This window comes from Peromyscus eremicus, chromosome 2 (assembly GCF_949786415.1).
Source record: "Peromyscus eremicus chromosome 2, PerEre_H2_v1, whole genome shotgun sequence".
NCBI lineage: Eukaryota > Metazoa > Chordata > Mammalia > Rodentia > Cricetidae > Peromyscus > Peromyscus eremicus.
Genome location: NC_081417.1, coordinates 55364912 through 55389747, shown reverse-complemented (window position 1 = coordinate 55389747; position 24836 = coordinate 55364912). Strand labels below are relative to the sequence as shown.

The window sequence follows — 24836 nt, the reverse complement described above, 5'->3', positions numbered from 1 at the left end:
TTCCTGTGTGCCCTGTCTTAGGGTGGAAATTGTCTTCCCGCATGCCCTGTCTTAGGGAACCATGAGAGTGTTCTCCAGGGAAGAGGGGATCTGTAAAGTAGAAGACAGAACTCAGAGAATGTAGGAATTCAACAGGAAGATCCCAAGTTCTGTTTCTAAAGTAATGTTGAAGGGTACGCTTTGTGACAGCTGGGAAGGAAGGCAAGGAGTCCAAAGCTCCAGTGGTTCCAGGGGAGGGTCTTCAGGAAGAAAACTGACAGACCACAAGTTCTGAAGAGAACTATGGGAGGACAAAATAAGAGCAGTAAGTTCAGGCTGAATTGCGCAATGCAAATTAGACAGGAGATAAAACCAGCGGGTGAGAGTGGCTTTAAGTAAATAGGTCTAAAATGAGCAGGGACAAAAGTTATACAGAGTGGAGATCTGTCTGTGCACTGTGTGCAGCTGAAGTTTTCTCCAGTCCTGCCCAGCCCCGCAGACCCCACAGCTGCTCATAAAATAATCACTCAGAAGCTTGTATTAATTAAAACTGCTTGGCCATTAACTCAGGCTAACTGCTGACTAGCTCTTACACTTAAACTCAGTCCATTTCTGTTAATCTATATGTCACCACATGTTCTGTGGCTTTACCTGTGTGCCATTACATGCTGCTCCCTGGACAGCAGGCTGGCATCTTCTGCAGCCTTCCTCTTCCCAGAATTCTCCTTCTCTGTTTATCCCGCCTATACTTCCTGCCTGGCTACTGGCCAATCAGCGTTTTATTTATCAACCAATCAGAGCAACACATTCACAGCATACAGAGTGGTATCCACAGCAACTGTGTGTGTATCTGCACACACATGTGCCCCAGAGGAAGAAGATGTGAGGATAGTATGGTGATATTTTATTTGTACTGAAATGTGATTTTATTTGTATGTTAATAAATAAAGTTGCCCAGGGGTCAGAGCTATTAGCAAGCCATAGCAAAAGCTGGGCGGTGGTGGTGCATGCCTTTAATCCCAGCAGTTGGTAGGCAGACCTAGGTAGATCTCTGTGTGTTCAAGGATACATCCAGCATTGGAGACACATGCCTTTAATCTCAATACCAACCACAGAAGACCTGGAGGTCTGTACAGACAGGCAGTGACGAGGCAGTCATGTGGTTGGGCTTACAACCAATGAGAAGGCAGAACAGAAAGTCTTTATAAAGACAGACACACAGGAAGTAGGTCTCTTTCAGAGAGGTAGGACCACCGTGATAGTGAAGGGTAAGGTTTTTAGCTCTTAGCTGTTGCTCTGACCTCTTGGCTTTTATCTCTGTATTGGCTCTGTGTTTCTTATTTAATAAGATGGTTGGTTACTTCTACAGGATAGAGGAAGAAGAGTTACACTGCATTCACAGGGCCTATTGCTGATAGATCTCTCACTGCTTTCTGGTAATTCAGCTAATTGCAGAATTTGGTTGTTTTTGTTTGTTTGTCCTTTGTCTGGGTAGTTAGAAGGTGAGGAATCTTTGCTAATTCTGCCAGGCGAATAGTGTGTTGTATCTTCCAGTGAACCACATTTCCCAGCTTTAGTCAACCCTAGGGATCTGAGTTCAGACCTGAGGAGTGTGATGGCCTTGAAAGTCTGTTTCCTGAGGTCCACATTATAACTAGCCTGTTGGAATTCTATTGTCACATCCCAGAGCTGCCCTGTGCAAAGCAGACTGAGTAGAATCTGGGTCCCATGCTGCATCCCCATGTCTCTGCATGGTGTTTCCATTCACTGTGGCAGGGCTTCAGTGTGAGCTATCAGGCTTCCTGCTACCCAGGTGAGGCAGAGTCTAGCTGAAAGCCATGGTTGGAGAGCTTTTCCCTTTCTCTTGCCACCCCCTATTACTACTATGTTACTCGTCGTGATAATATAAGACACATACCAAAAATAAAAATCTTTAAAATATTCTTCATTTCACAAAACTCATGGTTACTGGAGCAAGAGATTACAGCAGGACAGCCGTGGGATTGCAGCCTAGCCAGAAAGAACAACAGGCTGGGGATAGCACCAAGTCAAGAGGATGCTCAAGGTTATGCCAGCTGGAGCCTAGTCTAGGAGACCTGGATTCAGGTCCTGGATGGGAATGCAGGTAAAGAAGTTGACATGTAGATAAAATTAGAGCTAATTATTCACACATTGAGATTGTTTTGAAGATATCAGAGGCCAGGCAGCAGTGGCGCACACCTTTAATCCCAGCACTCAGGAGGCAGAGCCAGGCAGATCTCTGTGAGTTCGAGGCCAACCTGGTTTACAGAGCGAGATCCAGGACAGGCACCAAAACACAGAGAAACCCTGTCTCAAATATATATATATATATATATATATATATATATATATATATATATATATGGAAGACTGTAAATGTAAGAAATTATATCAAAGTATAATGTATTATAATCCCTATCACAACACATTATGTCACATAAATATGATCTATGAGAGATAATTGCTACTGCAGCCAGAGTCTGTGTTGATGTCTGTGGCCTGTGTCACCGCTAATGGCCATGCAGATGTCCATGGTCGGTGCTGCAGCCTGAACCCAAGTTGATGTCCATGGGCTGTGCTGCCTCTGAGGGCCTTGTCTGAGTCTGTGGTCCTATTGCAGCTGGGGGGCCATGTTCGTGATCTATGCTGTAGCCATGTGGAGGCCCACGATCGGTACTCCCACTGACTATGACGAGCATGGAGGCTACTTTTGCAGTGACATCGATAACTGCAGACACACAGTTGAAAGGGAGAGACAGGGAAGGCTTCTGTGACAGCCACTACCCCTACCCCAACTCCTCAAATAAAAGGTAACAGCCTAGATAGGAAGCCACCGAAGAGAACTCTTAAAAAGTGTGATGGGGATGCTGAAGTGTAGTTCTCCGCAATTGCTGGCTTCTGGTGAGGATGCAGGAGGGGAAGGACTCAGATGTATTTAAGGGGCAGGCCCCTGAGAGTGTGACAATGACCCAGGGAGTATATAGATAACACAAATTAGACTCTTTTTTTCTTATTTTTTCATTCTTATTTTCATGTTTACTTTTTGGGGGAGGGAGGTCACAAGGGTGGAGGGAGGGACATGGAAGGACTGGAAAATGGGTGTCACAAGGTGCATGATGGGAAATTCCCAGTGAGTCAATAAAAATTTATGTGTTTTTTTTTAAAGAAAGTATCAGGCATGGAAGGCTGTAAATGTAAGAAATTATATCCAAGTATAATTTATTATAATTCCCATAACACATTGTGTCACATGAATATGATCTATTAGAGATAATCACTATGATACATTATATCACTTTAAAATATGTAGTATTACTTTATTTTTAGATGTATTGGTTTCTGATGTGTCGATGATTAAGTTGTTGCCCATACATAACTAGAATCACTAAGGTAACCATCGTTGTAGTTTAACCCACATTCGAAGTTAATTAAGAGGCGGGGGGGACAGAAGGGACATGGAGACCAGACTCTGAAAGGAAAGTGACAGAGAGAGTGAAGAACGAGGAACGGTGGAACTTGCTTTTAAAGGGGGGGGGGGGCTTAGCGCATGCATACAGAGGCTTACTCAGCCACGCAGCACATAGTGACATATGGCCAGAAGACCCATTTGCTGAGTACTGAAAATGCATGGGCAGCCATAGGACCCTATGGCTGGCTAGGTGATGCCGGAAATGCTAACAACCATGCTTTTTTAAAAGGATTTATTTATTATTTTTATATAGATGAGTGTTTCTCTATATGTATGTATGCGTAACACACACACACACACACACATAAATACACACAAATACACGCACACAGTGCCTGTGGAGGCCAGAAGAGGGTATTCTATCCCCTGGAACTGGAGTTACAGACAGTTGTGAGCTGTCATGTAGGTGCTAGGCGCCAAACCCAGGTCCTCTGCAAGAGCAGCCAGTGTTCTTATCTGTGGAGCCATCTCTCCACCTCTACGGAGAGTAATACATTTGATGCAAAGACTATACAGCAGTAAATGTCTTTGTAGTCCTTAGAATCCAGGACCAGTGCACACCTTGCTCTGCACCCTCATAGGGTCTCATTAACCTCTGACCTCATATGTACTCCACATAAGTACAGCAGAGAGGTTAGGATGATAGTCTCAAAGCTTTCCTACCTATCCAAAAATTCTGATTCTCTTACAAAGAATTTGGGTTCAGCATCCAAGTACCCAGTGGCTCTGTGAGTTATCTGCTTCTGCGTGCAGCATCTACTCTCATTGTTTTTGGGTCAGAGCCCAGACTCTGCCAGGCTGACAGTTCCTGACTCAGGGGCTCTTTACCAGTCTCCACCAAGCTCTCAGCCAAGGCCACCACCATCACAGGATGAGCAAGGGGAGGATCTTCTAAGCTCACGTGTGTGTGTGTGTGTGTGTGTGCACATGCATGCGTGTGTGTGTGTGCACATGCATGTGTGTGCGTGTGCACACACACTCTGAGGTAGCAAAAGAAGGCTCTCAGGTCTTTATGCCCATCTACACATTTTTTTCTCTCAGTAAAAAGAGGACATTAACCTTCCCTGGAGCTGTTTCTCAATTCTGTGCACCTGTGAGAACTTCACACACACCATGACTCCGGTATGCTTTCCTGCTAAAAACACTAATAAGGGCAAATGAGATGCGCAGCTGATGAAGACACTCGCCACCAAGCCTAGCAACCTGAATTGAATCCCCAGGACCCACACACTGGAAGGAGGGGACTGACTCCCTCAAGTTGTCTTCTGAACGACACACACACACAAACACACACACACACACACACACACACACACACACACAGGGTCGGGGGAGAGAGAGAAATAATTTATTTCTGAAAAGAACTACCAATTAGACAAGCTAATTCTGATCTCTAAATACTATAGTAAAATGCGGAAACAAGGACACTCTACAAAGAACCTCTCTGCCCCTGCCCCTGCCTCTGCCTCAGCCTCAATGCTTTACATGTGATACATGTTAAATGTTGTAAGCAAGATGACGTGAACAGCACACTACCTCGCAGTCCCAAGAAGGAAGTGCTCTTGACTAAGAGTACTCTTTGAAGTCTTCCAAAAGAAAGAAGGAATTTATGTTGGCTTTCCTTTGAAATGAATGTTTCCTGTAAAGTTTGGACAGCAGTTCCTGATGCAGAGAGGGCAACAAGATAGAAGGCAAAGCCCCGTGTGCCACGCAGTGGCTAAAAACTGGAGAGAGCTGTTTATTCCCTCGGTTCTTCACACCCAGGGCCTTTGGAGTTTCCTGCCTCCTTTGATCATTCTTGATGCCGAGACTCAAAGAGGCAAAAGATGTCTTCATCAAAGGCAGACTACTGTGTGCTGTGAGCCTGTCGTCAGCCATCGCGAGAGGTTACTCTACAGGGCACACATGTCCCCAAGGGGGTCAATGGTGTCCTTCAAAACTCCTTGCTTATTTACAAGCTCAAAATGTGACCCTATTTGGAAATAATGTCTCTGCAGATATAATCAGTTAATGATCTTATGATGCCCCTCGATTTAGGGACAGTCCTAAATCCAATGTCTAGTGCCCTTGTTGAAAAACAGAAAAAGAGGACAAAGACATGACAAAGGACATGTGGAAGCAGAGGCAAGGATTGTGTTTGTCTACTATAAAACTGTGATTTATAGTAAGATTTATTATATGTTATATTGGCCTTTCTCTCCAGTTTCCAGCAGAAGGCTTCTAAAGTCCCTGTCCATTCCTGAGCAATAGGGACTGAGGGAGAGTATTTTTTCTAATATTTGGTCTTTGACCTTGGCTCCTGAAACAGAGTTCCCAGTCCTAGGGAATGTTCTACATCATGGGAGCGTCTTTTGTCCTAGTGAAATATTCATGATAGATCCTCAGATAGCAATTGTAGCTTTCTAGAGGTTCTCTGGTGTTGAGCACATTCATATGCTGAGAAACTGCCACACCCCTACTCCACAGGGACAGAAACCCTGCAGTCAGACCCTGGAGACCTCATTCTGTGTATCTTTTCATGTGGCTGTAAGTCTAGGTTCTGTATCATATTCCTATTGAGATAATAAACTAAGAAACAGAAAAGGTTCCCTGAGTTCTGGAGGCCTTTCTAATAAATTATTCAAATCCAAGAGGGAGTTCCTGGCAGCCTCCAATACACAGACAAGTTAGACAGAAGCTGTGAGCTATGGTTGGTGTGTGTAATTAAGAACAGTTTTATGGAATGGGAATCATAACCTACAAGATCTGAGACGACCTTCCAGATAGAGTGAGACTAGCCACCCACGATCACGGAGTCCTCATATCTCTGGTCACAGAAGTTTCTGTGCTGGATGTGTTGAATACTTTGGTTTTTCCTCACGTTTGCAACTTCAACAGCCAAGAAATACTGGAATCGTTAGAAGCCACAAGAGGCAAAGAGAGCTCAGACCCAAGAGCCACTGGAGGATATGAGGGCCTGTGGACCAACTGGTCCCAGACCTGTGGCTTCCATAACTGTGAGAGAAGATCCTATTGTTTTGAGCCACTGAGTTGGTACTAACTCAACAGCAAGCCAGTCCCCAGACACCCAGAACTATGTGTGAGCCCCAAACCAGCTGCATCAATAATTATATACCCAATGTGGGTGCTTAGTCTCCAAGGCCTCCTGCACCCCAGATGATCGTTTTCTGCTTGAGAAATATTGTACAGGAGGAGAAGAGAAGTATGGGAAAGTAAAGTGTCTGTGAATTGTTTGAGCTTATAGCCCAGGCCGTCCCTGGTACTGATTGCCCTATCGATGCTCTGTCCACCAGGCTAACACACTCCACCTACCCTAAGAATCTGAGAGAGCTGAGAGAGCCATTCCTTCACACAAATGGGAAAGCTGAAAATTCTACAGAGCAGCATCTGTTGATGGGAAGTGGGTTCTGGCTCTTCATGTGATCACTGAGGCAGAGGGGACTAACTGTGTGCAGGGTTGATGCAAGATGGGCAGCCAAGAGGCAGCTGGCTGGGGTTCTTTAGCACCAGACAGAAATGCTAGGAAGAAGGAGGAGCTCTTCCAGGGCCAGCCTGGAAGCTTTGGTTTCCCGTGTTCATCAGCAGTGAGCAGCAGCAGCAGGCAAGTGGAAGCATCTGTAGGCAGAGTCCCCCAAGGTTACAGGCTTTGGTATTGTGGCCCCTAGATTTACAAGGATTACAGATTACAAGGAGGTCAGGATTCCCTAGTCTTCACACAAGCCAGTGTTAACAGATCTTGGCTTGGGATGCTCAAGACCCTTGGCCCCAAAGACCTGACAGCTCTCTTACCTTACGGCTGACAGTTTCTCTACTTTGTCTTCTTACAGCCTTTTACCAATCATCATTCTTAGTAACCTACCATTTCCTTACTGCGGTCCTCCCCAGCCACTCCTGAACTGCTCAGCTGATGTCTCTTTAGCTGTCAAGAAGTCAAATGTCCTCCACTCTCTAAGTTTAGCCCACTGACTGCCCAGTGACCACTGCCACTCAAACGATTCTGCTTTCTTTCTTTGTGTTACCAACTTAACACACACTATGGAAAGCAGTTGTGTAAAGTAAGCTAAAGTCATCTGAGAGGAGAGAACCTCAATTAAGAAAATGCCTCCATAAAATCAGGTTATTTAGGCAGGCCTGTAAGGCATTTTCATAATTAGTGATTAATGAGGGAGGACCTAGACTATTATGGGTGAGGCCATCCCTGGGCTGGTGGTCCTGGGTTCTATAAAAAAAAAAAAATGTAAGCTGAACAAGCCACGAGGAGTGAGCCAGTAAGCAGCACCCCTCCATGGCCTCTGCAACAGCTCCTGCCTCCAGGATCCTGCCCTGTTTGAGTCCCTGTCCTGACTTCCTTTGATGATGCACTACAATGTGGAAGTGTAAGCCAAATACACCCTTTCCTCCCCAAGTGGCTTTGGTCATGCGTTTTATCACAGCAATAGTAACCCTGACTAAGAAGTAATCAAAGACTACTGGAAAGAAGTTTTTATTGGGTCTAAGGGATGACACCAGAGAAAACAGCACAGGAGAGTCTCCCAGACTACACACCAAGCGAGCCTGAGCAGCCTATGTATATAGCCAAAAGGAAAGGTGTAAGGGGGTGGGGACAGTCAGTATTTACACCAATCACAGCCTTGCCTCTTCAGCACCTGTCACAGCATCGTTCTGCTAGGCCACAAGGGGAAGTGCCTCCCTTCCCACCTAGCTGGAAACAGATACAGGGTGGTCTGGAGACCACCATGGCCGCTGCTCCACCAAGAGGCAGGATAATCATCTATAATCATCACGTTTTCCTCAAGACATCCATGGAATGTTCGTGCCTCACAGCCAGCATTGACACAAAGATAGCCTGGCTGGCTGTTCAGTTGGCATCTTTTTGTATAAGGCAGCCAGGGCCATAAGGGAGATTCGAATAGCTGATAATTAGGGAGTTAGAACAAATGCTTACAATAAGATCTTGAAAAACTGATCAACACCAGCAGTGATTTTAACTCTGTTTAATACCCATCCAATACCTCAAGGAGAAAAGTCCCCTTCCTCTGTCTCAAGGGAACAAAGGTTGTGCTGTTTTAGCACCAGGATCTTGGTGCTGGGCTAGCTCCAAATGTGAACTTTGATTTTGTTTCTTGCTAGGTGATCTTGGGTGAGTCTATATCTTTCGAATTTCCAACTGGGTTAGTCATAGTAATTATGTAACACTGTAATTCTGAAAGTCGATGCAATAATTTTCATAAAAGTGCATGATAACATCACTAAATTATGAATAACACATAACTTAATAATTTATTATCTCTTTAAGATGTTTATTCCAGGTATTTGTCACTGTGATGGAATTCTAGCAAATATAACTCCATTTGTTATTTTATATTAGTTCTTGGAGAGTTTCATGTAATCTATATTGATGATATTTACCCCACATCCAAATTTTCCCAGATTCATCCCCCTTTTCTTACTCACCCAGCTTTTAAAAACCATCTCTCTCTCTCTCTCTTAAACCCATCAAGTCCATTTATGCTGACCACATACTCTTGGCTATGTGGCCGTCCACTGGAGCATGGTTGACATGTCAGGAGCGACACCATTGAAGGAAACTGACTCTCCCTCTCCCAGCATCTACACATTCCCAATAGCTCACCAGCTAGGGAGTGGCACTTCACACCCACTCCCATGCTGGGGTTTTCTCTGGCTTGAGCAAATGCAGCACTTGCGTGTGCTGTCGTGACTGCCATGAGTTCCTGTGTGGATCTGCCACCGCGTGTCTGGAAAGCACTTCCCTGTGTAGTTGTCCACTGCATGAGTCACGTCACTATTGCTGAAATAAGACACCATGACAACGGCAACTTACAGAATGGTTTAGTTGTAGCTTAGAGTTTCAGAGGGTTAGAGTTCATGACCATCATGGTAGACAGCATGGCAGTGGGCAGGCATGGGTTACAGGCATAGAACTGTAACCGAGAGCTTACATCTTGAACATAAAACACAAGGCAGAGAAAGAGCTATCGGAGAATGTCTTGGGCTTTGGAAATCTCAAAGCCCACTTCCAGGGACACACTTCCTCCAACAAGGCCACACCTTCTTATCTTTCCCAAACAATTCCAACTGAGGAACAAGTATTCTAATATGTGAGACTATGGGGTCCATTGATTCTTGTCCAAACCACCACATCCACCATGGCTGGCTTTTACAATTTTCCTCTTTCTTCTATATTTACCACACTACCTCTCCCTAAGGAGTCCCCTTTTTCCCATTTGCCCAATCACATCACTTGCACACTGCTATTAGCTACTTTATTTGCTCCCCAACACACTTCGCTGGTGATGGTCCCTTTTCACTTTCCAGCTCTACAATTACTCTGGGCTGTATAGTCACATCTGAAGTTTGGAGCTAGGAACCTCTGATGATAGAGAACATGCAGTATTTGTCTTTCTGGGTCTGGGTTACCTCACCCAATATGATCTTTTCTAGTTCAATCCATTTACCTGCAAAGTTCATTATTTCATTTTTCTTTACTATTGAATAGTATTTCATAATGTATACATGCCATATTCTTATTATATATTCATAAGTTTAGAGATACTTAGGTTGTTTCCATTTCCTAGCTATTGTGAGTAGGGCAGCAATAAACATGGTCTTTTTCACAATATTAAATCTACCAGTCTATGAGCGTGGGATGTCTTTCCATTTTCTAGTGTCTTTATCTCTTTCTTCAGAGCTTTAAAGTTTTCATTGTAGAAGCCCTTCATTTCCTTGGTTAGGTTTATTCCTACCAGGAAGTTGTTTTCTTTGAGGCTATTGTGAATGGAAGTATATCCATGATCTCCTTCTCTGTATCTTTGTTGGTAGTGTCTAGAAAAACTATTGATTTGTGCAGGTTGATTCTGTATCTTGCCATATTGCTGAATGTGTTTATGTTTCTAAAAGTTTTCTGGTAGAATTTTGGAGATCTCTAATGTACAGTATCATGTCACTTGCAGCTAGACATAGTTTCACTTCTTCTTTCCCTGTCTGTATGCTTTTAATTTTGTTCTCTGGACTTATTGCTCCAGCTAGTAGTTGAGAACAGTATTGACAAGGCATGGACATCCTTATCTAATTCCCGACTTCAGTGGAATTGCTCCAAGCTTTTCTCCATTTAGGGTGATGTTGGCTGTGGGCTTCTTATACATAGCTTTTATTGTGTTGAGGTGTGTTCTCTCTAGCCCTACCTTCTCTTAGACTTTTTTTTAATGAAGTCATGTTAGAATTGTTCCATGGCTTATTCTGCCTCTATTAAATGATCATGTGATTTTTTTTATTTATTTTATTTTTTTTTTTTGTCTTCAAGTCCATTGATGTGGTTTATTACATTTATTTACTTGTGTATTGAGCCATCCTTTCAGTTCAGGGATAAAGTCAACCTAGTCAAGGTAAATAATTTTTTTTGATGTATGACTGTATTCAGTTTGCAAGCATTTTATCGAGCATTTTTGAGTCTATGTTTATTAGGTAGGTTTTTGTTGTTGTTGTTGTGTTTTTACTTGGTTTTGGTATAGAGTGATACTAGCTTTGTGGAAGGGGTTTGGGAGCCTTCTCTTTTTTTCCTTCATGTTTAACAGTTAAGAAGGACTGACTGTAGATTTTCTTTGAATGTGTGATGAAATTCTGCTGTGAATCTTTCTGGCTCTAATTTTTTTTTTTTTTTTTTTTTTTTTTTTTTTTTTTTTTTTTTGCTGGAAGGCTTTTTATTACTATTTTAAGCTCATTTGTTGTGGGTATGTTTAGGTTGCTGTCTTCTTGGTTTAATTTTGGTGGTTTATGTGATCTAGAAATTTATCAATTTCTTTTAGGTTTTCCAACTTAATGGAGTATATTTAGTTATAATATTCTGAATTTCTTTGGTGTCTGTTGTAATGTTTTCCTGTTCATTCCTGATTCTGTTAATTTAGGTACTCTATATTTTTCTTTTGGTTAGTTGGCCCAATCAATCTTGTTTATCTTCTTAAAGAACCTACTCTTATATTCATTAAAATTTTGTATTGTTTTCTCTGTGATTCACTGATTTATACTCTGATTTATAGTATTGCTTGCCATTAGTTATGTATGGATTTATTTTTTTCTTGTTTTTCCAACTTTTTTAGTTGCATCATTAAGCCATTTATTTGTGCTCGTTCTGATTTTTAAATGTAGGCAGTCAGAGCTATACATTTCTCTTGTGAGATAGTTTTCAGTGTGTCACAAAGGTTTTGTTGTGTTGTGTTTTCTTTTTCATTTGCTTTCAGGAATTTTTTTTCTTTCTTGATTTATCCTTGGATCTATTCATCATTCAGTAAAGAGTTCCTTAATCTCCGTGAGTTCACATATTTACTAGAGTTTTATGCTGACAATTTTAAGTCGTCTTTCATTGTGGTCAGATAGGATGCAAAAAGTGATTTATTATCTGGTCTATTTTAGAAAAGCTTCTTTGTATATTCTTTGAGGTTTTGTAGAATATTCTGTAGCTATCTATTAGATCTACTTGGTGTATGATGTCAGTTAACTCTGATGTTTCTCTGTTTTATTTTGATCAGATCACCTGTCTATTGGAGAAAGTGGGGTATTGAAATCATCTACTATAAATGGTTGATATTAATTTGTATCTTTAAATCCAGTAGTAATTTTTTATGAAATTGGTCACTGCAGAGTTTGTTTGCTGTATGTTTAAGATAGTGATGTCTTCTTGGTTAACTGCTCCCTTGATTAGAATGAAATGTCCCTCTTTAGCTCTTCTGATTAATTTTAGATTGAAATCTGTTGTGTAATATTATTTTAAGATGTGTTACATTTGTTTATGCTGTGGAACATTAATGATGCAAAGATGTATTGCGTAATTTTATGTTGCATTTGTTTAACTACATGGAGCTTTGTTAATTTGCCTGTCTAACACCTGATTGGTCTAATAAAGAGCTGAATGACTAGTAGCAAGGTAGGAGAAAGGACGAGGGGCTGGCAGGCAGGCAGAATAAATAGGAGAAATCTGGGAAGAGAAGATCACGGAGGGAGAGAAGGAGAAGGAGAGAGGACGACAGGGGCCAGCCACCCAGCTACACAGCCAGCCATGGACTAAGAAGTAAAGAAAGGTATATGGAATAGAGAAAGATAAAAGCCCAGAGGCAAAGGGTAGATGGGGTAAAAGTTAAGAAAAACTGGCTAAAAACAAGCCAAGCTAAGGCCGGGCATTCATAAATAAGAATAAGTCTCCACTTGTTTATTTGGGAGCTGGGTGACAGGCCCCCAAAGAGCAAAGAGCCAAAGAGTAAAAACAAACAAGTAGAGAAATCTGGTCAGACACTAGGCTAGTGGTGCTGCTTACTTCCTAGTCCCCTGACTGGAGCACTTCTGTCCATCCTTTTACTTTAAGGTGGTGCCTGTCTTTAAAACCAAGATATGTTTCTTGAAGACAACACACAGGTAGATCTTGTTTTTGACTCATTCTGTTATCCTGTGTCTTTTGCTATTGATATTTAAAATTATTATTGAAATGAGTATGTTAATTGTAGCTAATTTGGGGTGTTTTTGTCTGTGTTCTCAGTAATATTTTGGGCTTTAATAATTACAGCTTTGTATTCTTTTCATCCCTGTTTTCAGCCTGAAATAATGATTCTCATATTTTATTTAGGTTTGGTTTGTCAAATATAAATTTTTTAGGCTGTTTAAGTCATGGAATTTCTTTTCCTCCTTCAACTATGGCAGATTTTTTTTATTAATACTAGGTGTATTAGTCTAGTTTGACTGCCACAGTCTTTTAAAACCTGGGAAGCTCTGCTTTAGTCTGGCTAGCAAAGTTCCCATTGAGAAATCAGCTGTTATTCTGATGGGTTTTCCTTTTTGTGTGGCTTGCATCTGTTTTTTTCTTAAAGCTTTCAATACATGTTCTTAATTGTGTATGCTTAATGTTTTGACTATGATATGCTCTGGGTGTTTTCTATTCTGGTGTTGTCTATTTGGTGTTCTGTGTGTTTCTTTTATCTGTATGGTTGTGTCTTTTCTTCATCTGGAACATTTTTTCTTCCATGATTTTGTTGAAGATTTGGTATATTCCATCAACTCTGGATTCTTCTTCCTCATCTATGCCTATAATCCAAAGGTTTGGGTTTTTTTCACGGTAACCCATATGTTCTATATGTGCCTTTCCATTTTAATGTCATATTCCTTTTAATGTCATTCCTTCTATATTTGGTCTAGCTTCCCAGTTGTATCTTCAAGTCCTGCTATTCTATTCTGCTTGCTTTGTTCTATTTGTAAGGCTTTCCTTTGACTTTCCTAACTTAATTATTGTGTTTTTCAATTCTGTCTTCATTTCAGCTTAAGTCCTCTTCAGTGTTTCTATCTCCTGCTTGAATTCTGATCTCCAGTCCTGGGCTGTCCTTGTCAATCTCACATTTGTGATTTATAAGCTTCACTGGGCATTTATTCTTCTTAAACTCTTCCTTCTTCATTTTATTAGGGTATTTCTTTGTGCCTTCTTTAAACTCCTTGAATTCTTTGAAGAAGTTCATTATTGTTCTTTTAAATTCTGTGTCCAGGGAACATTTCTACAGGACTAAAGGTTCTGGAGAGACTATAGTGGCTTGATCTTTCATATTGTTGGTATTTTTATGATGAGGTCTGGGCATGTGGATTTGTTTTTGTTAGTTCTAAATCTGATATGGACAGAGCAAGTTAGGGCAGAAGAGAGGAAGTGTGAGCAGGTTCGTCCTAGAAGTTGGAAATGGCTTGGTTTGAATGAAGTCAAGTGGACAGAGGGGGCTGGACTGGTGTACTGGATGTGCTTCCAGGTTCAAGCCTGGTGTTTGAGGGTAGATCTAGATGGGTGGGAAGGTTAAATGTGGTGTGGGAGGAGCCTGTGGCATGGGTAGGGAGAGGCCTGTCCAAAGCCTAGTGGATGTTCACAGTCCAGGCAGGGGAGGGTGTGGGATCCAGCCAGATCTTGTGGGTTGGGGAAGAAACATAGATCTGAGTATCAGGAAGGCTGATACTCACTAAGCTGGACCTTTGAGAGGGGTGTGGAAAGCCTGGCTGGGCAGACAGGTTGGATAGCAATCAGAAGGGATCTGTGAGTGGTAGAAGGGAGGGTGGGAGCCTAGAGGTTGGCTCCTGCTCGGGCAGGGTTGTCCAAACCAAGGCAGGGCACTGGATGTGAGGCCTGACTGGGACACTTACTTTTTTAAAATGAGTGTTAACTAGCTTATATTAGAATATAATTTCATTTTTGGTTTAACAGATTTATACAAATTAAAATATACATAGAGCTATACTGTCCAGTACACCAGCTGCTAGCCTTACAGGGTTATTGAAAACTTGAACTGATAATCACACGAACTGAGACACAGACATAGTTACAAGATTCATACTGCATCTTAAAGATTTATTATGAAATCTTTTAAAATGTTGTTATCTCACTAATGACTTTATATTGCGTGGTGGTTTGAATGAGGATGGTTCCCATAGGTGCATGTGTTTGAATACTTAATCCCCAGTTGGTGGAACTGTTTGGGAAGGGTCAGGAGATGTGGCCTTCATGGAGAAGATGCACCAGTGGTCTAGGCTTTGACATTTCCAAAGCCCAAACCATTTCCAGTTAGTTTTCTCTTTGCCTCGTGCTTGTGGATCAAGATGTGATCTCCACCTGTCCCTGCTGCTGTACCTTTGCTCCACCATCATTGACTCCAGCCCTCTGGAACCTCAAGTCCAAGTACATGCTTTCTTTTATAAGTTACCTTGATCGTGGTGTTTTGTCATAGCAGTAGAAAATTAACTAAAATGCTCTTCCTTGTGGATAAAGACATGAGCTCTCAGCTACTTCTGGCCATTTGTTGCCAAGCCTTCCTTTTCCTATCAAAGACTCAAACCTTCTAGAACCATAAACTCAATTAAATTCTTTCTTTTATAAGTCACCTTAGAATAATGTTTTTGTTTGTTTGTTTTTTCACACTAATAGAAACCTGCCTAAGACATATTGACTGTGTGTTGAAATGGTATTTCTAAGATATTTAGGTGTTGTTAATGTTAGTTATGTTTGGGTATTTTTTTTTCCTTTTAATATGCCCTCTAGAATATTTTAAATCGTGTATGTATTTGTAATGTGAAAGTATAAGTGAAACTGTCTAGGGTGACAAAAGGTACCATGGGGTGTGGCGGAAGTAAGGAGGTGTGGGTGTGCTCAATATATACTTATATGAGAATTCCTTTGGGTACCACATCCATCAATATGCACAAAGAAAATTAAAGAAGGTCTTTTTAAAAGGAAAATTTAAGTCCTAAAGGTCTCGCATTTTCCTGTATGTGCTCACTGGTCCAGCTGCACTGGGCAGTAAGAGGCACAAGCCTCTACCCTGTGTGCATTTATGCATTAACACTGCCATTGTTGGCCCTTGGAATTGAGAATGCACAGAAACACACAACAGCCTTTCCTCCACAACAGGGCTTAGAGCTTCTTGAGTTGGAGTGAAGTGTGTGGAGAGACCATGGCTGACCAAAGTGACTCAGCCCTGTAATCTCCCCACTCCATGCCCAGAACTCAGCCCTGTAATCTCCCCACTCCATGCCCAGAGCTCAGCCCTGTGATCCCCCCACTCCATGCCCAGAGCTCAGCCCTGTAATCTCCACACTCCATGCCCAGAGTGACTCAGCCCCATAATCCCCCCACTCCATGCCAGAGCTCAGCCCTGTAATCCCCCACTCCATGCCCAGAGCTCAGCCCTGTAATCCCCCACTCCATGCCCAGAGTGATTCAGCCCTGTAATCCCCTCACTCCATGCCCAGAGCACAGCCCTGTAATCTCCACACTCCATGCCCAGTGTGACTCAGCCCTGTAATCCCCCCACTCCATGCCCAGAGCTCAGCCTTGTAATCCCCCCACTCCATGCCCAGAGCTCAGCCCTGTAATCTCCACACTCCATGCCCAGAGTGACTCAGCCCTGTAATCTCCACACTCCATGCCCAGAGCTCAGCCCTCAATCCACACTGCTCTCTGCGCCTGGCTGCTCTTTCTGTCATAGTCATTCCTTCTTCTATCCTCCAGCTCTCTTCCTCTGCTTTCCCAGCTCCAGAAGGAACCCAGCACTCTGATCTGCACAAGCAGAAGCAAACAGAACCTTCCCTAAACCTCCTGCACAGAGCTGGTTCCCTGCGGGGAAGCCTGGGTTTCTGAATTCCTTTCTAAAGGGCAACAGAGTCTTTGTCTTGTTTAAAAAAAAAAAAAAAAAAAAAAAAAAAAACTCCAACAATTTTTAGTTCTCAATAAAATTCTGCTTGCCTTTATCTCTTCCCCTCATCTCCCGGTCTGTCATAGCATAACACATGTTTGGACCCAGCCCGTTACAGTCTAGTCCTTCTCCTTAGCTCTCACTGTGGAGAAAATCTTAACAAGTGACAGGTACTCGCATATGTTTGACTGTGTTTAATAAAACTGCCTTTCTTTTTTTCATAGCAAATGAATACATATTCTTGTGATGCTTTCATTTGTGTTGGGTCTTGCCCCTTTGTTGTTCTATCTAGGTTCTGAGGCAGTCAATTATTTCATGGACTCTCAGGTTCTGATTTTCTGAAGCTTGTTAATGTCTGTCTGTTTGGAGGCCTCACCCGGATGATCTTGGTGTTCCATTAAGCAAATGAAGCATCACTTTAAAGTATGAGACAAAGAACCCTCGCACCCTCCTCTTCATCTTTATTATCTTCACAAACTATTCCTGATCAGAGGGCCAGGGCTGCCTTATTGATTCCAGTTCAGCTTGCAGCCTGTGCCCTTTCTGACACTCTTGGTTCGCTTGGTTCAGTTACCCTGCAGCTTAAAATTTGCCAAAAAAAAAAAAAAAAAAAAAAAAAAAAAAAAAACCCTCAAAAATGATGATTTGAGGGTCTTGTAAGTGAAATAGCATAAAATAGGAGTTCTGCCTCCCCGAGAACAAGCTTTCATGGTACCAGAAGATGCTGTGTAAGCTTCCAAAGTTTGGGAAACGACCAACAGTCCTACCTAGCTATGACACCTATGAACCATAAAACTGGCCAGCACGGTAATTCTAATGGTACAGTAGAGGCACACATACCTTGATGTAACCAACATGTCTCTAATTGGACCTAAGTGCTGCTGAATAAGAGGAAAATCATGCCAAGTCCTGGAAACCTAGCCAGCTACCCAGAGCTAGTGAAGTCATGGGCCTTAGAGGGGATCCTAAAATCTATAACCACCACTTTCCTAAACTAGAATGATCTTTAACCACATTCTAAGTATTTGTCCTTACACACATTGATAAGTGTAGTCCTCATCCCTCACCAGGAAAACGTCTTGTAGTAACAGCCACTACAGAAAACCACCCCTGATTGAAATTGGAGTTGTGGAGTCATCTACAACACAACTCCTGGACCTAAGGCTTGGGGATCGTTGTGCAGAAAGATTGTAAGAGCCCAAGGAACAGTGAGTTCACTGTGAGTTTAAGACTCTGAGAAACGTCAGAAGATACACTCAGAAACACAGCTGAACAGGACCTGAACAAGGATGGAACCAAGACACGCCAATGTGGAAGAGGAAAAGCTCACAAGACCTCAATCCTAGATCTACAGACAACTGAGGAATGCTGAGAGCAGAAGAAATAGTCTTCCCCCAGGGAAGAGCTGACCAATTGGTTGTCAAATACTAAATGGTCAGCCCTGAAAAATATATGCGTACAAGTAAGATTATACAGACTAAGTTGTATTTATATACTTAAGGATACACACACACACACACACACACACACACACACACACACACACACACACATGCACTCGTACACATGACAACAATAAATAGGCCATGAATTTGAAGGAGAGCAAGGGGCCAGTATATGGGTGGGGATTTGGAGGGAGGAAAGAGAAGGGGGGAATGATGTAATTATATTAATCTTAAAAAATTGGAGCACTGGTCTTTTTTATCTTTTACTTTCTGTTATTCTCAACAGTGAAAAATGCACCTGCTACTTAAAATCATAATGCATTTGGCAGCAGTCTCTTGGTCAGAATCAGATTTCCTTTTTCTTCCAAATAACAGATATGTCCACTGTTATTTTCTTCTGTATATTGATAGTGGGATACCACAGCATCTCCTAGCCCTGAAGATGTTTGCATCATCTAGTTCCAAAGCTTCTAGAGAACTCAGAGAGAAACATAAAAGGCTGTGAATTTGGAGTCCAGGAAAGACTTTGCATATGTTGTTTCTATTCTTAGCTTGTCTATATGTGGGGTTAATGTGGGGTTTGCAGTATACAGTGTGTTACTGTGGCTGAAGACATAACTGATACCTAAAATAATTTTGTCAGTTGATAAGACTTCTTCAGCCAGAAGCTAAAATACAGAAATATTAAAATCATACAGAAAAGTAAGTTTTTTTAAAAATGGGAAGGAAATGAAAGCCAAGGTTTTAAATAAATCTTCGGTTTTTTTTTAAATTTTTATTTTACATGTATGAGTGCTTTGCCTCTACATATATGTATATATGAGTACCACATGAGTGCCTGGAGCCTGTAGAGGTCAGAATGAGGTGCCAGATCCCTTGGAACTGGAGTTCCAGACGGTTTTTAGCCACCATATGGCTGCTGGGAACTGAACCCAGGTCCTGTGTAAGAGCACCCACTTCTCTTAACCACCAAGCCGTCTCTCCAGACCCTAGGTAAATCTTTCAGTAGTCTTCATTTGAAAGCCCTGAGTCTAAAAGTGAATGCATCTCTGTTACAGAAAATAGGACCATGTGGGTAAGAGCATAAAGAAGAAAGGAATTAGTTTAGTTTTAATTGTAAATCTCTTTATGATTGTGGCATCCTCTCACCCTTCTCACTGCCTTCCAAAGCAGTGAGATCTAGAACAAGATCTCACATCCCAAGCTGCAGTCAGGACTCTGTTCCTACAGATCCACTGAACTACACTGTGAATCTAGAGACTCCATTATTTGGCACAGAAGGTGAGGGCAGGGCCAACCTGTTTCAAAAGTCATAATTATTACCATGGCCCTTTCCCACACGATGAGCTTGTGAGGGGCCCAGAAATGCTAAAAAGCTGTCAGAATGCCATAAATCTAAACATGCCTGTCAGATATACTTTTTAAAAGAGAAGTGTGAAATTTGACTACTACATGAAGAAGCACACTTGAATTCAACCTCACACACTTTCTGGTCATCCTGCCCTTTTGTGTGGCACAGTTAACTGGTACCAGAAACTCACAAGAAAAATGTCTCCTTGCCAGGAAGTCCTTTACAATTTGACCTCTAGTAAGGTTACATTAAGAACACTAAAGGTAAAGGCTCACAGTGGTGTCAACATTAAGCTCCATGTCACAAAGGATTGGGAAAAAAGAAATTTAAGCTACACAACAAATAATTTTAGCAGAATGGCAACAAACACCAAGATCCTATTGTTCCCTTTGAGCTAGAATTTTGTCAAATGCATAAAACCATCATGTCCTGTGGTGATATACTGTGTACCCTAATAAAATTTGCCCAAAGATCAGAGAACAGAACAAGCCACTAGATTAAACATAGAGGCCAGGCAGTGGTGGCACACACCTTTAATCCTAGCACTGGGGAGGCAAAGATCCATCTGAATCTCTGTGAGTTCAAGGCCACCCTGGACTATATGAGATTGACTCAGTCTAGGAAAGAAACAAAGCCAGGCAGTGGTGGCACACACCTTTCATCCCAGTACTGGGAAGCACACATGCCTTTAATCCCAGGAAGTGATGGCTGCGTGGAGAAAGGTATATAAGGCATGAGGAAACAGAAACTAAGGAGGAGTTGGTGAAGTAAGAGGTGGTGGGCTGTGGCTTGTTGCTTTGTCTCTCTGATCTTTCAGCATTTACCCAATATTCTGACTCTGGTTTTTTATTAAAAGACCTATTAGAGGTTCATGCTGCAGTGTCCCAAACTTTCCTCAGCCCCATCTCTGTACTCTCTGAAGACGGGCTGTATTATCTCACTGTGCTGCTGGCCCTATGTCCTGCTCCTCTTGAGCTCTGCTCTCATTCTGAGCTGAGCTTTGGAAGAAACAAAGCAAATTGTGCTTTGGTCTGGCAGACGCCGATAACGAGTTAGCAGCCCCATACATTTGTTTTCCATTATGGAGCCACCCCTTACAAACTACATTACAAAGTAAGTCACCCGGTCTCCTTAACCCCTCAAGGATCCCACTGTATGTTAATGATAACACTCAGTGTGGAGAGCACTACCAAAGTCCCAGGACTAGGGACCTAATTAGAAGTAGGATTAGTATGGTCCTCTAGTTTTTTAACTGGAGCCTTTAGAAGTATGAAAATTCCAGAAGCTCCTTTCATGTGCAGAGCCCTGCGTGGGTCCTAAGAGGAGCACAGAACCCCCAATGGAAGCAGAATCTGCTGTGTGATCACAGCAGAACCCTGAACCACACAGAATCAAAGCCCCATAGCAGAAAAAGCACTCCTGGAGGCAGTGCTGAGGCTTAATCCCAAATCTCTGAATTCCCCAGTAGGCCTGAGAGAGTGGCTGTTTCCCTGAGCTCTGAAAGCTGTTTTAATCCCCTTCTGAAAACTATTTAAAATTGCTTCAGTCCACTGCCCAGGCTCCTCTCCCGGGCACACGAGCACTCAAGGACATCCCCTAGCTCTGAAGAGTCCAGGCTCTGGAACACGGCCAGGCAGCCTTGGCCACCAGGGATGTCACATTACAATTAGAATCCAGGTCACCAAGTTGACATCTCACTGTTACCAACAGGAGTTGCCTACAGAAGTAACAACATCCAACAAAGTCCTAGGATTGCGGGCTCCCCCATTTTTAGTTTGACTTCCAGTTTTCACTGATTATAAACTCAGCAATGTGTACCAGACTACTAAAGGAAGAAAACCAAGTACCAGGCGTAACTTAACTATGACCTTCATTAATGGCCTTTCTCCTAAGTCTCTGGCTTCAAACAAAATTTTTGTTCAGCACCCTGTGCTATCAAACTGGGACTCTCCTACCAAGTGGAAGTTTGGTTTCAGTAAATAAATAAACAAACAGGTCTCATAATTTACCTGAAGCAATATTTGAGAATTTGTCTAGATTCACACACTGAAGACAGGTGACTTCAGAGAAGTCTTCTGCTCCTCCCCTATTGTCTGGGTGAATCTGTAGGAAAAGCAAAATGGAACCCTCCCTACTGAGCTCTGAGGACTGGTCCCTGTGGTGAGACCCCTGGCAGGACTTTGTGATGTGGGCACTCTCAGATTTCCCTTCATAAAGCATATTCATATTGTGATTACAACTCACAGCTCCCCCACCCCTCCACCCCCAGTTTCCCTAGTCACAAAAGAACTAAAGCTATAAAGATGCAAGTGAACAGAATCACAAACCAGCAAATGTTAACTGCAGCGGCTTGCCTCTGCTGAGAAGGGAAGGACATCCCATTAGTCCACAGGCCTGATGAGGCAAAGACTGGCTCCAGCACTCTGGAGACTAAAAGCAGGCACGTATAATTGGAGCCTTCCTACTCACAGGAGGTATAAGCAGTGAGGTCCCAGTTTACCTGGGCAAGCATCACCAACCCCACCTCCCACCCACTTCTACCCCAGCAGCTGAGGGCCAGAGAAGAGATACAGCCCCAACTTGAGGATCTGGTCAACAGCTATTTGCCTCCTAGAGGAAATAGATACTGCACAAATAGGAGATGGAAGGGAAACTGGGCAGGCGCAAGACTCCAGCTGTGGGTAAACTGAGTTCAACTGATTGGTCAGATTCAGGTCTCCATGGGGGAAAAGGACTTCTAGGATTTTTTGTGATTTCTCTCCAGATGACTAGGACTGGCGTGTTAATGGGAATATGAATGGTTTCACATGCATACTTGTTTGGGGTTTTTTACACATCTTGGAAACTTAAATATTTCCTTTCGTGTTCAGAAACACTGTTGGGATGATGAGAAGCACCCCAAACATATTCTGTGTGTGCCAGCTTCCCTTCCCCCACCCCAACCTACGCACCCCCAGCCATGGCAGACACCACTTTGAGCAACCGTCCTTTAGGAATGAGGGAAGATAAGACAGGTGGCCTGTCGCCAGGCTGAAGGAACTGGCTCAGCCGCAGTGTGGAAGAGCAGTGTTCTGCAGCTGCACCCCAACCAGGGGAGCAGGAAGCACAGGCAGCCCAGAGCACAGTAGGCTCAGACACCTGTGGAAACAACAGCTACGGTGGCAGCTGGAGCACGACGGCATGCGCTTTGGCCTCCTTGCAGTCCGAGGGCGCCGATCTGCAAGTCTCTCTGCTCACAGCAGAGCTCTGCTAATCTAGGCTAGCCCAATTCCCTGCTGCAGGCTGTGTGGCATTTCTACCCTGGCATCACTGGAGCTGGAAACCCAGCTAAGCAGCTTTCATACCCCAGTTCTGCTGGAGCTGGCTGTCACGAATGAGGTATGTTCTGGTCCCAGGTTTGAACACACAGAGGAACCCAAAATATCCCAAGTGACTGATGTGAGCTCGAGTCCAGGGAACAGGACTTCTGGGATAATGTGAGGAGTCATGGGTGGAGAACAGCACAGGAGAACAGGCTCTCCCACTGTCTGCAGAACCCTGGGTTGCTCTCTAGTCTGTGCTAGGCTCAGAGTCTCCACTCCCAGCCCAATATGGCCAAGTTCTTGTGATATTATTCTCTGGATGACCTCACTCTGCCCTAAAGCCTCTGTTCAACATAGCCATATTTGGTCAGTTCTCATGCAGAGCACCTTCAGATTGTTCTTAACCTCATCCAGTTAGTCCAAAATGGCCCACTGAATGTTCTGTGTATAGCAGAAGTGGTAATTAGTCACATCTACCTTGGTGCCTCTTCCTGAGCCCCTGCAGAGGAACCAGCAGTGGGCTGCACAGGAAGAAGAAAGTAGGCGTGTCGACCACAGGACCTTGACACAGACCCTGAAACACCTTCATTCCCTGCCACTGATACAAGGCCACTAGCAGCATCCAGTTGGAGGAGAGTTCTCTGTCTACGATAAAGTCTGCGGTGTTCACCAAATGTTCTGGTTGCTCTCCTCCACTTCTCGGCCATTTCCGATACACCCAGCTCTGTCACCAGTATTCCAGGGGACTGTGAGAAGACGCTGTGGGTCACTGGGTAGAAAGGGGCCAGCCCTGAGTGGGTCTCATTCTCTCTTTCCATGCCTCAGTTTCCAGGGCCATTCTAGCCCTCCAGAGCCGAGTGACAATGACAAGCAGAACCCCACTAAGCACCATCACCCCAGTTCACAGTGGGTAAGTAATAGATGCAAGAAACGACCCCGTTGCCTGTTCTGAGACCCCTGGTCACAGTTAGCCTCTGTTGTCAGCCTCACACCGGGGAGGAAATAACCTCAGTTGAGGGATTGACTCCGTCAGATGGGCCTGTGGGCATGTCCGTGGGGTGTTTTCTTGATTGCCAATTGATGCAGGAGGGCCCAGCCTGCTGGGGGGGGGGGCTGCCATCCCTGGGGGAAGAGGGCCTGGACTGTATAAGGAAGCTAGCTGAACAAGCACAGAGAGCAAGCCGGTGAGCTGTGTTCCTCCATGGTCTCCGCCTCTGCGCCTCCCTGAGCTCTCTCCTCGGCTTCACCTCAATGATAGACAAGAAGCGGGACAGGACAACCAAATAAACCCTTTCCTCCCAGGTGGGCTTTTGGTCAGTGTCTTATCACAACCACAGCAAGCAAGCGAGAACACACCCTGAAACACTGCCTCTTCTTCTCAATCCAAACTGAGAGAATGTCCTTATTCCCACAAGTCTCAGCCACCCACCCATAAATATGAGATGACAGCCACAACAACGTGAAGGGAACATTTGACCAAAATGCAGTCTGCCTCCGTCTTCACATTCCCGCCTCCTTGCCGTGTCTGTCTCCACGCTCCCTCTGCCTCTTTTGGATGCATACCATTATATTTAGGGTCCACCAGATAAACTCCTCCTGTGAAGAAACCTACCTAAATCACATTTTTTTTGGACACATAAAGAACTCTTCACAGGTCCTACGGATTAGGATGTGGGCACATGACTCGGGTGAAGAGTAGGGCACCCCTCTGTCCCGGCACCTCACAGAAAATGGCATTTCCATTCCGTAGTATTTGTTAAAGAGATCAGGAATTAGTAAGGAATGAATGGTTCCTCAAAGGCTTGGCCTCATCTGTAACGTCTGGTGATCCTGCCCCAGGCTCACTCTCTGTTCCCACTTGCTGATTGTGATTCTGATCCTAGACTTTCCTTCCCAAGACAGGCCTGGGGATTCCTCAGCTACATCTTTATGTCCCGACCGTCCATCACCTCCACCGCTCCTCGGTACCAACTGTGTACACATCCCAACTGCTCTGCTTTCAGGCCTCAGCGAATTCTCTGGCACAAAATTAAATGTTCCTTGAGCAAA

At 43.5% G+C, this 24836-nt stretch overlaps 2 long non-coding RNA genes across 3 annotated transcripts; both read left to right on the top strand.

The window, feature by feature from the left end:
• Positions 1-23493, top strand: LOC131903491 (uncharacterized). Of its 2 annotated transcripts, XR_009377523.1 has the most exons (3): positions 8-304; positions 12843-12892; positions 23293-23493. It is a non-coding gene; the product is annotated as an uncharacterized LOC131903491 (long non-coding RNA). The 2 variants fall into 2 exon arrangements; XR_009377522.1 differs by lacking the exons at positions 12843-12892; positions 23293-23493 and adding an exon at positions 4511-6055 and having other exon boundaries at positions 1-304.
• Positions 23494-23608: 115 nt separating this feature from the next.
• LOC131903492 (uncharacterized) lies at positions 23609-24836 on the top strand. The gene is made up of 2 exons (XR_009377524.1): positions 23609-23697; positions 24690-24836. It is a non-coding gene; the product is annotated as an uncharacterized LOC131903492 (long non-coding RNA).